This window comes from Pan troglodytes, chromosome 9, assembly GCF_028858775.2.
Source record: "Pan troglodytes isolate AG18354 chromosome 9, NHGRI_mPanTro3-v2.0_pri, whole genome shotgun sequence".
Classification (NCBI taxonomy): Eukaryota; Metazoa; Chordata; class Mammalia; order Primates; family Hominidae; genus Pan; species Pan troglodytes.
In genome coordinates, this window is record NC_072407.2 from 57,292,376 (window position 1) to 57,305,983 (window position 13,608).

Below are 13,608 nucleotides of genomic sequence, written 5' to 3' on the forward strand. Positions count from 1 at the left end.
GATGCTTTCACAGGTTGTAATTAAAAAATTTTCAATTGTTATTGCTGTTAGTATATATAAATGCAATTGAATTTTTTAATTTGTCATTTGAGTCTTATAAATGTGCTAAATTTGTCACTTATTTCCAGCCATCTCTGTAGATTCTTTAGCGTGTTCTGAGATACTATCATATTATCTATAAGCAAGAATAGTTCATTACTTAGAGGGATAGAGGAGCGTTTAGCTTTTCAACTTGTTTTGGGGGTCATTTTCAGAAGGTTGGATTTTCCCTACATTTTACCGTTTTATCTAAGCTGTCAAAGTAATTAAACTAATCTTTTTGATAACAATCCTTTTCTATCCCTTTAAAGTCTAAAGGATCTATTTGAAGATGATTTAAAAAAAATCTGATATTGTTAATTTGAATTTCTATTTCTTTTCTCTTTCTTGATCATTCTTGCTGGAAGTTTGTCAATTTTATTATAAAAGTACCAACTTTTCACTATTTTGATTTTCTCTATTTTATGTTTCCCATTTTATTGATTTTTCTTCTTATAATTATCACCTCCTTTCTTTTACGTACCTTGGCTTTAATTTACTCTTCTCAAAGTGAAAGTTCTGATTGGTGCTTTTAAATATTTTAATATAACACTTACAGCTATAAATTTCCCTCTCAGTACTATTTTAATTACATGTGCCAAATCTTTTGTTTATTTTTTCTTTTTTTAGGGTTTTTTTTAAATTATACTTTAAGTTCTAGGGTACATGCGCACAACTTGCCGGCTTGTTACATGTGCCATGCTGAGCAACTGCACCCATCAACCCATCATTTACATTAGGTACTTCTCCCAATGCTATCCATCCTCCTGCCCCCCACCCCACAACAGGCCCTGGTGTGTGATGCTCCCCACCCTGTGTCCAAGTGTTCTCATTGTTCAATTCCCACCTATGAGTGAGAACATATGGTGTTTGGTTTTCTGTCCTTGTGATAGTTTGCTGAGAATGATGGTTTCCAGCTTCATCAATGTCCCTGCAAAGGACATGAACTCATCCTTTTTATGCTGTATAATATTGCATGGTGTATATGTGCCACATTTTCTTAATCCAGTCTATCATTGATGGACATTTGAGTTGGTGCCAAATCTTTGCTATTGTGAATAGTGCTGCAGTAAACATATGTGTGCATGTCTCTTTATAGTAGCATGATTTATAATCCTCTGGGTATATACCCAGTAATTGTATTGCTGGGTCAAATGGTATTCCTAGCTCTAGATCCTTGAGGAATCACCACACTCTCTTCCACATTGGTTGAACTAGTTTACAGTCCCACCAACGGTGTAAAAGTGTTCCTATTTCTCCACATGCTCTCCAGCATCTGTTGTTTCCTGACTTTTAAATGATTGCCATTCTAAATGGTGTGTGATGGTATCTCATTGTGGCTTTGATTTGCATTTCTCTGATGACCAGTGATGATGAGCATTTTTTCATGTGTCTGTTGGCTGCATAAATGTCTTCCTTTGAGAAGTGTCTGTTCATATCCTTTGCCCACTTTTTGATGGGGTTGTTTGATTTTTTCTTGTAAATTTGTTTCAGTTCATTGTAGATTCTGGATATTAGCCCTTTGTCAGATGAGTAGGTTGCGAAAATTTTCTCCCATTTTGTAGGTTGCCTGTTCACTCTGATGGTAGTTTCTTTTGCTGTGCAGAAGCTCTTTAGTTTAACTAGATCCCATTTGTCAATTTTGGCTTTTGTTGCCATTGCTTCTGGTGTTTTAGACATGAAGTCCTTGCCCATGCCTATGTCCTGAATGGTGTTGCCTAGGATTTCTTCTAGGCTCTTTATGCTTTTAGGTCTAACATTTAAGTCTTTAATGCATCTTGAATTAATTTTTCTATAAGGTGTAAGGAAGGGATCCACTTTCAGCTTTCTACATATGGCTAGCCAGTTTTCCCAGCACCATTTATTAAATAGGGAATCCTTTCCCCATTTCTTGTTTTTGTCAGGTTTGTCAAAGATCAGATGGTTGCAGATGTGCGGTGTTATTTCTAAGGCCTCTGTTCTGTTCCATTGGTCTATATCTCTGTTTGGTACCAGTATCATGCTATTTTGGTTACTGTAGCCTTGTAGTATAGTTTGAAGTCAGGTAGCATGATGCTTCCATTTTTGGTCTTTTGGCTTAAGATTGTCTTGGCAATGTGGGCTTTTTTTGGCTCCATATGAACTTTAAAGTAGTTTTTTCCAATTCTGTGAAGAAACTCATTGGTAACTTGATGGGGATGGCATTGAATCTATAAATTACCTTGGGCAATATGGCCATTTTCACAATATTGATTCTTCCTATCCATGAGCGTGGAATGTTCTTCCATTTGTTTGTGTCCTCTTTTATTTTGTTGACCAGTGGTTTGTAGTTCTCCTTGAAGAGGTCCTTCACATCCCTTGTAACTTGGATTTCTAGATATTTTATTCTCCTTGAAGCAATTGTGAATGGGAGTTCACTCATGATTTGGCTCTCTATTTGTCTGTTATTGGTGTATAGGAATGCTTGTGATTTTTGCACATTGATTTTGTATCCTGACACTTTGCTGAAGTTGCTTATCTCCTTAAGGAAATTTTGGGCTTAGACTATGGGGTTTTCTAAATATATAATCATATCATCTGAAAACAGGGACAATTTGACTTCCTCTTTTGCTAATTGAATACCATTTATTTCCTTCTCCTGCCTGATTGCCCTGGCCAGAACTTCCAACACAATGTTGAATAGGAGTGGTGAGAGAGGACATCCCTGTCTTGTGCCAGTTTTCAAAGGGAATGCTTCCAGCTTTTTCCCATTCAGTATGGTATTTGCTGTGGGTTTGTCATAAAGAGCTCTTATTATTTTGAGATACGTTCCATCAAAACCTAATTTATTGAGAGTTTTTAGCATGAAGCGCTTTTGAATTTTATCGAAGGCCTTTTCTGCATCTATTGAGATAGTCATGTGTTTTTGTCTTTGGTTCTGTTTATATCATTGATTACATTTATTGATTTGCATATGTTGAACCAGCCTTGCATCCCAGGGATGAAGCCCACTTGATCATGGTGGATAAGCTTTTTGATGTGCTGCTGGATTCAGTTTGCCAATATCGTATTGAGGATTTTTGCATCAATGTTCATCAGTGATATTGGTGTAAAATTCTCTTTTTGTGTGTGTGTCTCTGCTAGGCTTTGTTATAAGTATGATGCTGGCCTCATAAAATGAGTTAGGGAGGATTCCCTCCTTTTCTATTGATGGGAATAGTTTCAGAAGGAATGTTACCAGCTCCTCTTTGTACCTCTCATAGAATTTGGCTGTAAATCCATTTGTTGGACTTTTTTTGGTTGGTAGGCTACAAATTATTTAAAGCCTGTTATTGGTCTATTCAGGGTTTCAACTTCTTCCTGGTTTAGTCTTGGGAGGGTGTATGTGTTGAGGAATTTATCCATTTCTTCTAGATTTTCTAGTTTATTTGTGTAGAGGTGTTTATAGTATTCTCTGATGGTAGTTTGTATTTCTGTGGGATCTGGGGTGATATCCCTTTTATCATTTTGCACTGCATCTATTTGATTCTTCTGTATGTTCTTCTTTATTAGTCTTGCTAGTGGTCTATCAATTTTGTTGATCTTTCCAAAAACTAGCTCCTGGATTCATCGATTTTTTGAAGGGTTTTTTGTATCTCTATCTCCTTCAGTTCTGCTCTGATCTTGGTTATTTCTTGCCTTCTGCTAGCTTTTGAATGTGTCTGCTCTTGCTTCTCTAGTTCTTTTAATTGTGATGTTAGGGTGTCAATTTTAGATCTTTCCTGCTTTCTCTTGTGGGCATTTAGTGCTATAAATTTCCCTCTACACACTGCTTTGAATGTGTCCCAGAGATTCTGGTATGTTGTATCTTGGTTCTCACTGGTTTCAAAGAACATCTTTATTTCTGCCTTAATTTTGTTATGTACCCCGTAGTCATTCAGGAGCAAGTTGTTCACTTTCCATGTAGTTGAGCAGTTTTGAGTGTTTCTTAATCCTGAGTTCTAGTGTGATTGCACTGGGATCTGAGAGACAGTTTGTTTTAATTTCTGTTCTTTTACATTTGCTGAGGAGTGTTTTACTTCCAACTATGTGGTAAATTTTGGAACAAGTGTGATGTGGTGCTCAAAAGAATGTATATTCTGTTGATTTGGGGTAGAAAGTTCTGTAGATGTCTATTAGGTAGGCCTGGTGCAGAGCTGTGTTGAATTCCTGGATATCCTTGTTAACTTTCTGTCTCATTGATCTGTCTAATGTTGACAGTGTGGTGTTAAAGTCTCCCATTATTATTGTGTGGGAGTCTAAGTCTCTTTGTAGGTCTCTAAGGACTTGCTTTATGAAGCTGCATGCTCCTGTATTGGGCGTATGTATATTTAGGATAGTTAGTTCTTCTTGTTGAATTGATCCCTTTATCATTATGTAATGGCCTTCTTTGACTCTTTTGATATTTGCTGGTTTAAAGTCTGTTTTATCAGAGACTAGGATTGCAAACCCTGCTTTTATTTTGTTTTCCATTTGCTTGGTAGGTCTTCCTCTATCCCTTTATTCTGAGCCTATGTGTGTCTCTGCATGTGAGATGGGTCTCCTGAACACAGCACACTGATGGATCTTGACTCTTTATCCAATTTGCCAGTCTGTGTCTTCTAATTGGAGCATTTAGCCCATTTATATTTAAGGTTAATATTGTTATGTGTGAATGTGATCCTGTCACTAAGATTTTTGCTGGTTATTTTGCTCGTTAGTTGATGCAGTTTCTTCCCAGCCTTGATGGTCTTTACAATTTGCCATGTTTTTGCAGTAGCTGGTACCGATTTTTCCTTTCCATGTTTAGTGCTTCCTTCAGGAGCTCTTGTAAGGCAGGCCTCATGGTGACAAAATCTCTCAGCATTTGCTTGTCTGTAAAGGATTTTATTTCTCCTTCACTTTTGAAGCTTAGTTTGGCTGGATATGAATTTCTGGGTTGAAAATTCTTTTCTTTAAGAATGTTGAATATTGGCCCCCACTCTCTTCTGGCTTAGAGAGTTTCTGCCAAGAGATCAACTTTTAGTTTGATGGGCTTCCCTTTGTGGGTAACCCGACCTTTCTCTCTGGCTTCCCTTAACATTTTTTCCTTCCTTTCAACTTTGGTGAGTCTGACAATTATTTGTCTTAGAGTTGCTCTTCTCAAGGAGTATGTTTGTGGTGTTCTCTATATTTTCTGAATTTGAATGTTGGCCTGCCTTGCTAGGTTGGTGAAGTTCTCCAGGGTAATATCCTGCAGAGTGTTTTCCAACTTGTTTCCATTCTCCCCATCACTTTCAGGTCTCTCAATCAGACGTAGATTTGGTCTTTTCACATAGTCCCATATTTCTTGGAGGCTTTGTTCATTTCTTTTTACTCTTTATTCCTCTAAACTTCTCTTCTAGCTTCATTTCATTATTTGATCTTCAATCACTGATACCCTTCCTTTCAGCTGATTGAATCAGCTACTGAAGCTTGTGCATACATCACGTAGTTCTTGTGCCATGGTTTTCAGCTCCATCAGATCATTTAAAGTCTTATCTACACTGTTTATTCTAGTTAGCCATTCATCTGTTCTTTTTTCAAGGCTTTTAGCTTCTTTGCAATGGGTTCAAACACCCTCGTTTAGCTGGGAGAAGTTTGTTATTACCGGTCATCCGAAGCCTTCTTCTCTCAACTTGTCAAAGTGATTCTCCATCCAGCTTTGTTCTGTTGCTGGCGAGGAGCTGCTTTTCTTTGGAGGAGAAGAGGTGCTCTGAGTTTTAGAATTTTCAGCTCTTCCGCTCTGGTTTCTCCCCATGTTTATGGTTTTATCTACCTTTGATCTTTGATGATGGTGATGTACAGATGGGGTTTTGGTGTCAATGTCCTTCCTGTTTGTTAGTTTTCCTTCTAATAGTCAGGACCCTCAGCTCCAGATCTGTTGGAGTTTGCTGGTGGTCCACTCCAGACTCTGTTTGCCTGGCTATCACCAGTGGAGGCTGCAGAATAGCAAATATTGCAGAATGGCAAATGTTGCTGTCTGATCTTTCCTCTGGAAACTTCGTCTCGGAGGGGCACCTGGCTGTATGAACTGTCAGTCAGCCCCTACTGGGAAGTGCCCCCCAGTTAGTTCACTCAGGGGTCAGGGAACCACTTGAGGAGGCAGTCTGTCTGTTCTCAGATGTCAAACTCTGTGCTGGGAGAACCACTACTCTCTTCATAGCTGTCAGACAGGGACATTCAAGTCTGCAGAAGTTTCTGCTGCCTTTTGTTCAGCTATGCCCTGCCCCCAGAGGTGGAGTCTACAGAGGCAGGCAGGCCTCCTTGAGCTGCGGTGGGCTCCATGCAATTTGAGCTTCACAGCCACTTTATTTACCTACTCAAGCCTCAGCAATGGTGGGCACCCCTCCCCCAGCCTCGCTGTCACCTTGCAGTTCAATCTCAGACTGCTGTGCTAGCAATGAGGGGGACTTTGTGGGCATGGGACCCTACGAGCCAGGTGCAGGATATAATTTCCCAGTGTACTGTTTGCTAAGACCATTGGAAAATTACAGTATTAGGGTAGGAGTGACCCAATTTCCCAGGTGCCATCTGTCACGGCTTCCCTTGGCTAGGAAAGGGAATTCCCCAATCCCTTGTGCTTCCCAGGTGAGGTGATGCCTCACCCTGCTCCAGCTCACCCCCGTGGACTGCACCCACTGTCCTGCACCCACTGTCTGACAAGCCCCTGTGAAATGAACCCAGTACCTCAATTGGAAGTGCAGAAATCACCTGTCTTCTGTGTTGCTCATGCTGGGAGCTGTAGACTGGAGCTGTTCCCATTCGGCCCTCTTGGAACATGCCTCTCTTGAATACCCTTTATTTCTATCTCTTGCCTGATTACCCTGGCCAGAACTTCCAACACTATGTTGAATAGGAGTGGTGAGAGAGGGCATCCTAGTCTTGTGCCAGTTTTCAAAGGGAATGCTTCCAGTTTTTGCCCCTTTAGTATGATATTGGCTGTGGGTTTGTCATAAAGAGCTCTTATTATTTGGAGATACATTCCATCAATACCTAGTTTATTGAGAATTTTTAGCATGAAGGGCCACTGGATTTTGTTGAAGGCCTTTTCTGCATATATTCAGATAATTGTTTGGTTTTGGTCAATGGTTCTGTTTATGTGATGGACTACATTTATTGATTTGTGTATGTTGAATGGGCCTTGCATCCCAGGGATGAAGCTGACTTGATCATGGTGGATAAGCTTTTTGATGTGCTGCTGGATTCAGTTTGCCAGTATTTTATTAAGGATTTTTGCGTCGAAGTTCATCAGGGATATTGGTGCAAAATTCTCTTTTTTTGTTGTGTCTCCACCAGGCTTTGGTATCAGAATGATGCTGGCCTCATAAAATGAGTTAGGGAGCATTCCCTCTTTTTCTATTGATTGGAATAATATCAGAGAGAATAGTTCCAGCTCCTCTTTGTACCTCTGGTAGAATTTGGCTGTGAATCTGTCTGGTCCTGGAGTTTTTTTTTCTTGGTAGGCTATTAATTATTGCCTCAATTTCAGAGCCTGCTATTGGTGTAATGGTTTATTCAGAGATTTAATTTCTTCCTGGTTTAGTCTTGGGAGGGTGTATGTATCCAGGAATTCATTCATTTCTTTTAGATTTTCTAGTTTATTTGTGTAGAGGAATTTATAGAATTCTCTGATGGTAGTTTGTATTTCTATGGGATTGAAATACCTCACAGAAATACTGTGGGGGATTGAAATACCCCACAGAAATACTGTGGGGGATTGAAATACCCCACAGCATTTTTTATTGCTTCTATTTCATTCTTCTGTATTTTCTTCTTTATTAGTCTTGCTAGTGGTCTATCAATTTTGCTGATCTTTTCAAAAAACCAGCTGCTGGATTCACTGATTTTTTGAAGGGTTTTTTTTTTGTGTCTGTATCTCCTTCAGTTCTGCTCTGATGTTAGTTGTTTCTTGCCTTCTGTCAGCTTTTGAATGTGTTTGCTCTTGCTTCTCTAGTTCTTTTAATTGCGATGTTAGGGTGTCAATTTTAGATCTTTCCTGCTTTCTCTTGTGGGCATTTAGTGCTACAAAATTCTCTCTACAGACTGCTTTAAATGTGTCCCAGAGATTCTGGTACATTGTGTCTTTTTCTCATTGGTTTCAAAGAACATCTTTATTTTGCCTTCATTTCATTATTTACCCAGTAGTCATTCAGGAGCAGGTTGTTCAGTTTCCATGTAGTTGTGCGGTTTTGAGTGAGTTTCCTAATGCTGACTTCTACTTTGATTGCACTGTAGTCTGAGAGACAGTTTGCTGTGATTTCTATTCTTTTACATTTGTTGAGGAGTGCTTTACTTCCAACTATGTGGTCAATTTTGGAATAAGTGTGATGTGGTGCTGAGAAGAATGTATATTCTGTTGATTTGGGGTGGAGAGTTCTGTAGGTGTCTATTAGGTCAGCCTGGTGCAGAGCTGAGTTCAAGTCCTGGATATCCTTGTTAACCTCCTGTCTCGTTGATCTGTCTAATATTGACAGTGGGGTGTTAAATTCTCCCACTATTATTATGTGGGAGTCTAAGTCTCTTTTTAGGTCTCTAAGGACTTGCTTTATGAATCCGGATGCTCCTGTATTAGGTGCATGTATATTTAGGATAGTTAGCTCTTCTTGTTGAATTGATCCCTTTACCATTATGTAATGGCTTTCTTTGTTTATCTTGATCTTTGTTGGTTTAAAGTCTGTTTTATCAGAGACTAGGATTGCAACCCCTGCCTTTTTTTGTTTTCCATTTGCTTGGTAGATCTTCCTCCATCCCTTTATTTTGAACCTATGTGTGTCTCTGCATGTGAGATGGGTCTCCTGAACACAGGACATTGATGGATCTTGACTCTTTATCCAATTTCCCAGTCTGTGTCTTTGAATTGGGTATTTAGCCCATTTACCTTTAAGGTAATATTGTTATGTGTGAATGTGATCCTGTCATTATGATGTTAGCTGGTTATTTTGCTTGTTAGTTAATGCAGTTTTTCCTCACATTGATGGTCTTTACAATTTGGCATGTTTTTGCAGTGGCTGGTACCAGTTGTTCCTTTCCATGTTTAGTGCTTCCTTCAGGAGCTCTTGTAAGGGAGGCCTGGTGGTGAAAAATATCTCTCAGCATTTGCTTGTCTGTGAAGGATTTTATTTCTCCTTCACTTATGAAGCTTAGTTTGGCTGGATATGAATTTCTGGGTTGAAAATTCTTTTCTTTAAGAATGTTGAATATTGGCCCCCACTCTCTTCTGGCTCATAGGACTTCTGCCAAAAGATCCACTGCTAGTCTGATTGGCTTCCCTTTGTGGATAACCCGACCTTTCTCTCTGGCTTCCCTTAAATTTTTTCCTTCTCTTCAACCTTGGTGAATCTGACAATTATGTGTCTTGGGGTTGCTCTTCTTGAGGAGTATCTTTGTGGTGTTCTCTGTATTTCTTGAATTTGAATGTTGGCCTGCCTTGCTAGGTTGGTGAAGTTCTCCTGGATAATATCCTGCAGAGTGATTTCCAACTTGTTTCTGTTCTCCCTGTCACTTTTAGGTACACCAATCAAATGTAGATTTGGTCTTTTCACATAGTCCCATATTTCTTGGAGGCTTTGTTCGTTTCTTTTCACATTGTTTTCTTTAAACTTCTCTTCTCGCTTCATTTCATTAATTTGATCTTCAATCACTGATACCCTTTCTTCCACTTGATCGCATTGGCTATTGAAGTTTGTGCATGCATCACGTAGTTCTCGTGCCATGGTTTTCAGCTCCATCAGGTCATTTAAGGTCTTATCTACACTGTTTATTCTAGTTAGCCATTCATTTAATCTTTTTTCAAGGTTTTTACCTTCCATGTGATGGGTTCAAACATCCTCCTTCAGCTCAGAGAAATTTGTTATTACCGTCCTTCTGAAGCCCTCTTCTGTCAGCTCATCAAAGTCATTCTCCATCCAGCTATATTCCATTGCTGGCGAGGAGCTGCAATCCTTTGCAGGAGAAGAGGCGCTCTGGTTTTTAGAATTTTCAGCTTTTCTGCTCTGGTTTCTCTCCATCTTTGTGGTTTTATTTATCTTTGGTCTTTGATGTTGGTGACCTACAGATGGGGTTTTGGTGTGGATGTTCTTTTTGTTGATGTTGATGGTATTCCTTTCTGTTTGTTAGTTTTCCATGTAACAGTCAGGGCCCTCAGCTACAGGTCTGTTGGACTTTCCTGGTGGTCCACTCCAGACCCTGTTTGCATAGATATCACCAGCAGAGGCTGCAGAACAGCAAATATTGCAGAACAGGAAACATTGCTGCCTGATCCTTCCTCTGGAAGATTCATTCCAGAGGGGCACCCACCTGTATGAGGTGTCAGTCAGCCCCTACTGGGAGGTGTCTCCCAGTTAGGCTACATGCGGGTCAGGGACACACTTGAGGAGGCAGTCTGTCCATTCTCAGAGCTCAAACACCATGCTGGGAGAACCACTGCCCTCTCCCTATGTATTATATCCACTTTCTGAATTCTTTTCTATAAATTATAATTTTTATATAATATTGTGTTTTTCAGCCTGAGGAACTTTTTTTGCATTTTGCGTAATACAGGTCTGATGGCTGTTACATTTCTCATCTCTCAAGTACTGAGCTAATCACTGAATTTCATATGGCAGTTTGAGACCACATTTAGATCTCCCCTAACACAAAAAAGGTAAAAGATTGAGAGTGAGAGGAAATTCCAGCAATTTGCTAGTACAAGGGGTGTTGGAAAAGAGTTTGAAGTTCAATTTCTACCCTAGTAGAGTGATGTAGTAAATTTTCAGCTTTCTGTTGAAACTCAATAAGGTCCATGTCTCAGCATTAACGTCAACATTCCAGAATTAAGGATTATACAATAACACTTTTTGACATCCTTTATCAATAGGGCTACTCTCTTTCTTTATCTTTTATCATCTTCACGTTTTTATAGTTATAATTTGTTTTTATGCAGTTGTATCAACAGAAGCATTTACTGCCTTGTATCTTTCCTACAAATAATACAATTCTCAAACAGAGCATTAAATAACTTCAGTGTAGTTCTCCCACTCTAGTGAGAAGGGGTTCATCGTCCTTTCCTAGCATTAGCTGACTTCATGTCACATATGAGAGAAACTGGAGTTTTATTCTCTGGAAACAAAATAATGTCATGTGTAAAGAATAAGAGTGTCCATTCTAGGTGTTATCACCCATTTGTGTGCTCCTTTTACATCTGACATGATTTTTCCTTTAAACTATTACCTATTTAATTCCAACTCATCTTTTAAAAAAGCCATTATTATGTGGTTTGTAAGGGGCATAATATGTCCATTTGAGGTACTTTTTTGTTTGTTTCTTTTGAGACAGAGTCTCACCGTATCGTCCAGGCTGGAATGCAGTGGAATGATCCTGGCTCATTGCAACTTCTGTCTCCCGGGTTCAAGGTATTCTCCTGCCTCAACCTCCCAAGTAGCTGGGATTATAGGCATGTATGACCACACCCAGCTAATTTCTGTATTTTTAGTAGAGGCTGGTTTTCACCATGTCGGTCAGGCTGGTCTCAAACTGCTGACCTCAGGTGATCTGCCCACCTTGGTCTCCCAAATTGTTGTCGATTACAGGCGTGAGCCACTGCTACCGGCCTATGTGATGTACTTCTTAGCTCATTTATGTCCACTGGCCATGAGAAAATTTGTGCTTTGATTCAATGAGATTTGGGGATCAAATTGGTAGTCCATGTATTGTTTCACTAGCCAGATGGTGTTTTCATTTGTGGCTTGGATTACAGGCTAAGTGAATCTCAAAGTGTCATTAAAAGTCTAATCATGATAAACCCATTTGATGTCACTAGGAGCTATGGCTATTGATCCTTTGTAATAACCCTAAAAGCTCTGTTTTGGTTCTTGGCACTAGCAAGAACTCTTTAATCCTATTTAAACAGTGTTTCTGCTATTGATAAAACACCTGAGTCTTTATGATATTACTGGTTTTGGTTGACTTAGTGGAGTATGTCACTATTCTTCCCATCATTAAGTGTCATAAATCTCATATATCCAAATGGCCACTGAAAATGCAGGGACAAAGACTTTCTATTCTTTTTTTAAAAGAATCAAAACCTAGGTTCCTTAAAGACCTATAGCACTCAGTTTAATCTTCCCTTAGAATCCTAATGTGGCTTCCACAATAGCATCCTCTGTTGCTGGATTTCTTGATCATCCATTGATCAGAGGCTTGTCTGCCTGACCAAATGGTGTGGTTACACCACAGATGTCAGGAAATATTCAGACATTGCTCTGAGAGTGAGAACCAAATGCTCCATGAACTAAAGTTTATGCTGCTCATACATATGGTCATTCAGAGGACTTAATTTTACCTTCTTGAACCAAATTTCTACTATTCAGAGGGAGAATTTCAGCAGATTTCCATATGAATCATACCCTTTAGTTTGAAAATCTCCATTAGGAAATTAAATATCTTGTTTTTCTTTATCAGGAAAAGGATAATTGCATTCATACCAGTGATTAGCAGGAATGAAAACCTCTGTCAGAGGTTTTATTTGTTCTGAAATTTATACTTATAAAGATGATATATTTCTCAGAGCCACCCCCTTGAACATTTCTACATATGCTCTTTCAATTTTATTAAGAAACGTTGTCATGCCATGCTATGCTTTTTTAACTGGCCCTCTAATGTCACCATGACATAGAGGACACTCATAATGAATTAATCTGTGTCTCTGTGAAAGTTCAAGCACTTCTCAGTAGTTGTCTTTCAAATTGCCCTCATCTGGCCAGTGTATTAGGAATATTGAATCCAAAATGCCAGTTTTCATCCTAGGGTGGCAGAATTAGGCTTCTGTGGGAGTCTCCAGTGTGCATAACTTCCCATAGTAGACACTTCTGAAAACAACTGGGCATTAAGGTTATTGGGTTTCCATGGCATTGTGTGAGTAACTTCCCATTATAAATCTCCCAGAGTTATTGTTACTTCTTTGTGTTACTAGGATGTGAAAGAGATGTTATATTTGGTAAAGTTTCTAAAATGCCTCTGTTGGTCATGGACCAAGTTGTTCCAAGGAACTTGCCTTATTACTTCAAACTCTGTATTTTGGCTAGACTGATGAATCACACTAGACACTGATATTTACTGTCACTCCCATATTCCTCCAAGCTTCTTCTGAGGAATCAACTATTATGTTGTTATCAATGAATTAATTAATCAAATCAGAATGAATTTGTTTATTTTTATTATATTAGTGTGTAAATTTTATTTCACCAAATTATGTCAGTGTGCTAAGTATATATCCTTGGGGAAAAATGATGAACACATTTTGCCTTTTTATCTACATAAAACTGAACTATTCATTATATTCCTTTGATTGTAAAAGTTCATCTGGAAGCATAAAGATACGGAAATAGTAATTGCAATTAAATATGGAAAGAATGATGAGCTATTCTGGATAAGACAGATTATAAGGTTATAACAATTAAAACAGTGTGGTACTGTTTCAAATATATACATTTGTAAATAAATAATAGGACTCGTACATTACTTCAGTTTCCTATACATATTTAAATTGAGGATGTTTCAGTTATGACGTTTTTGTTA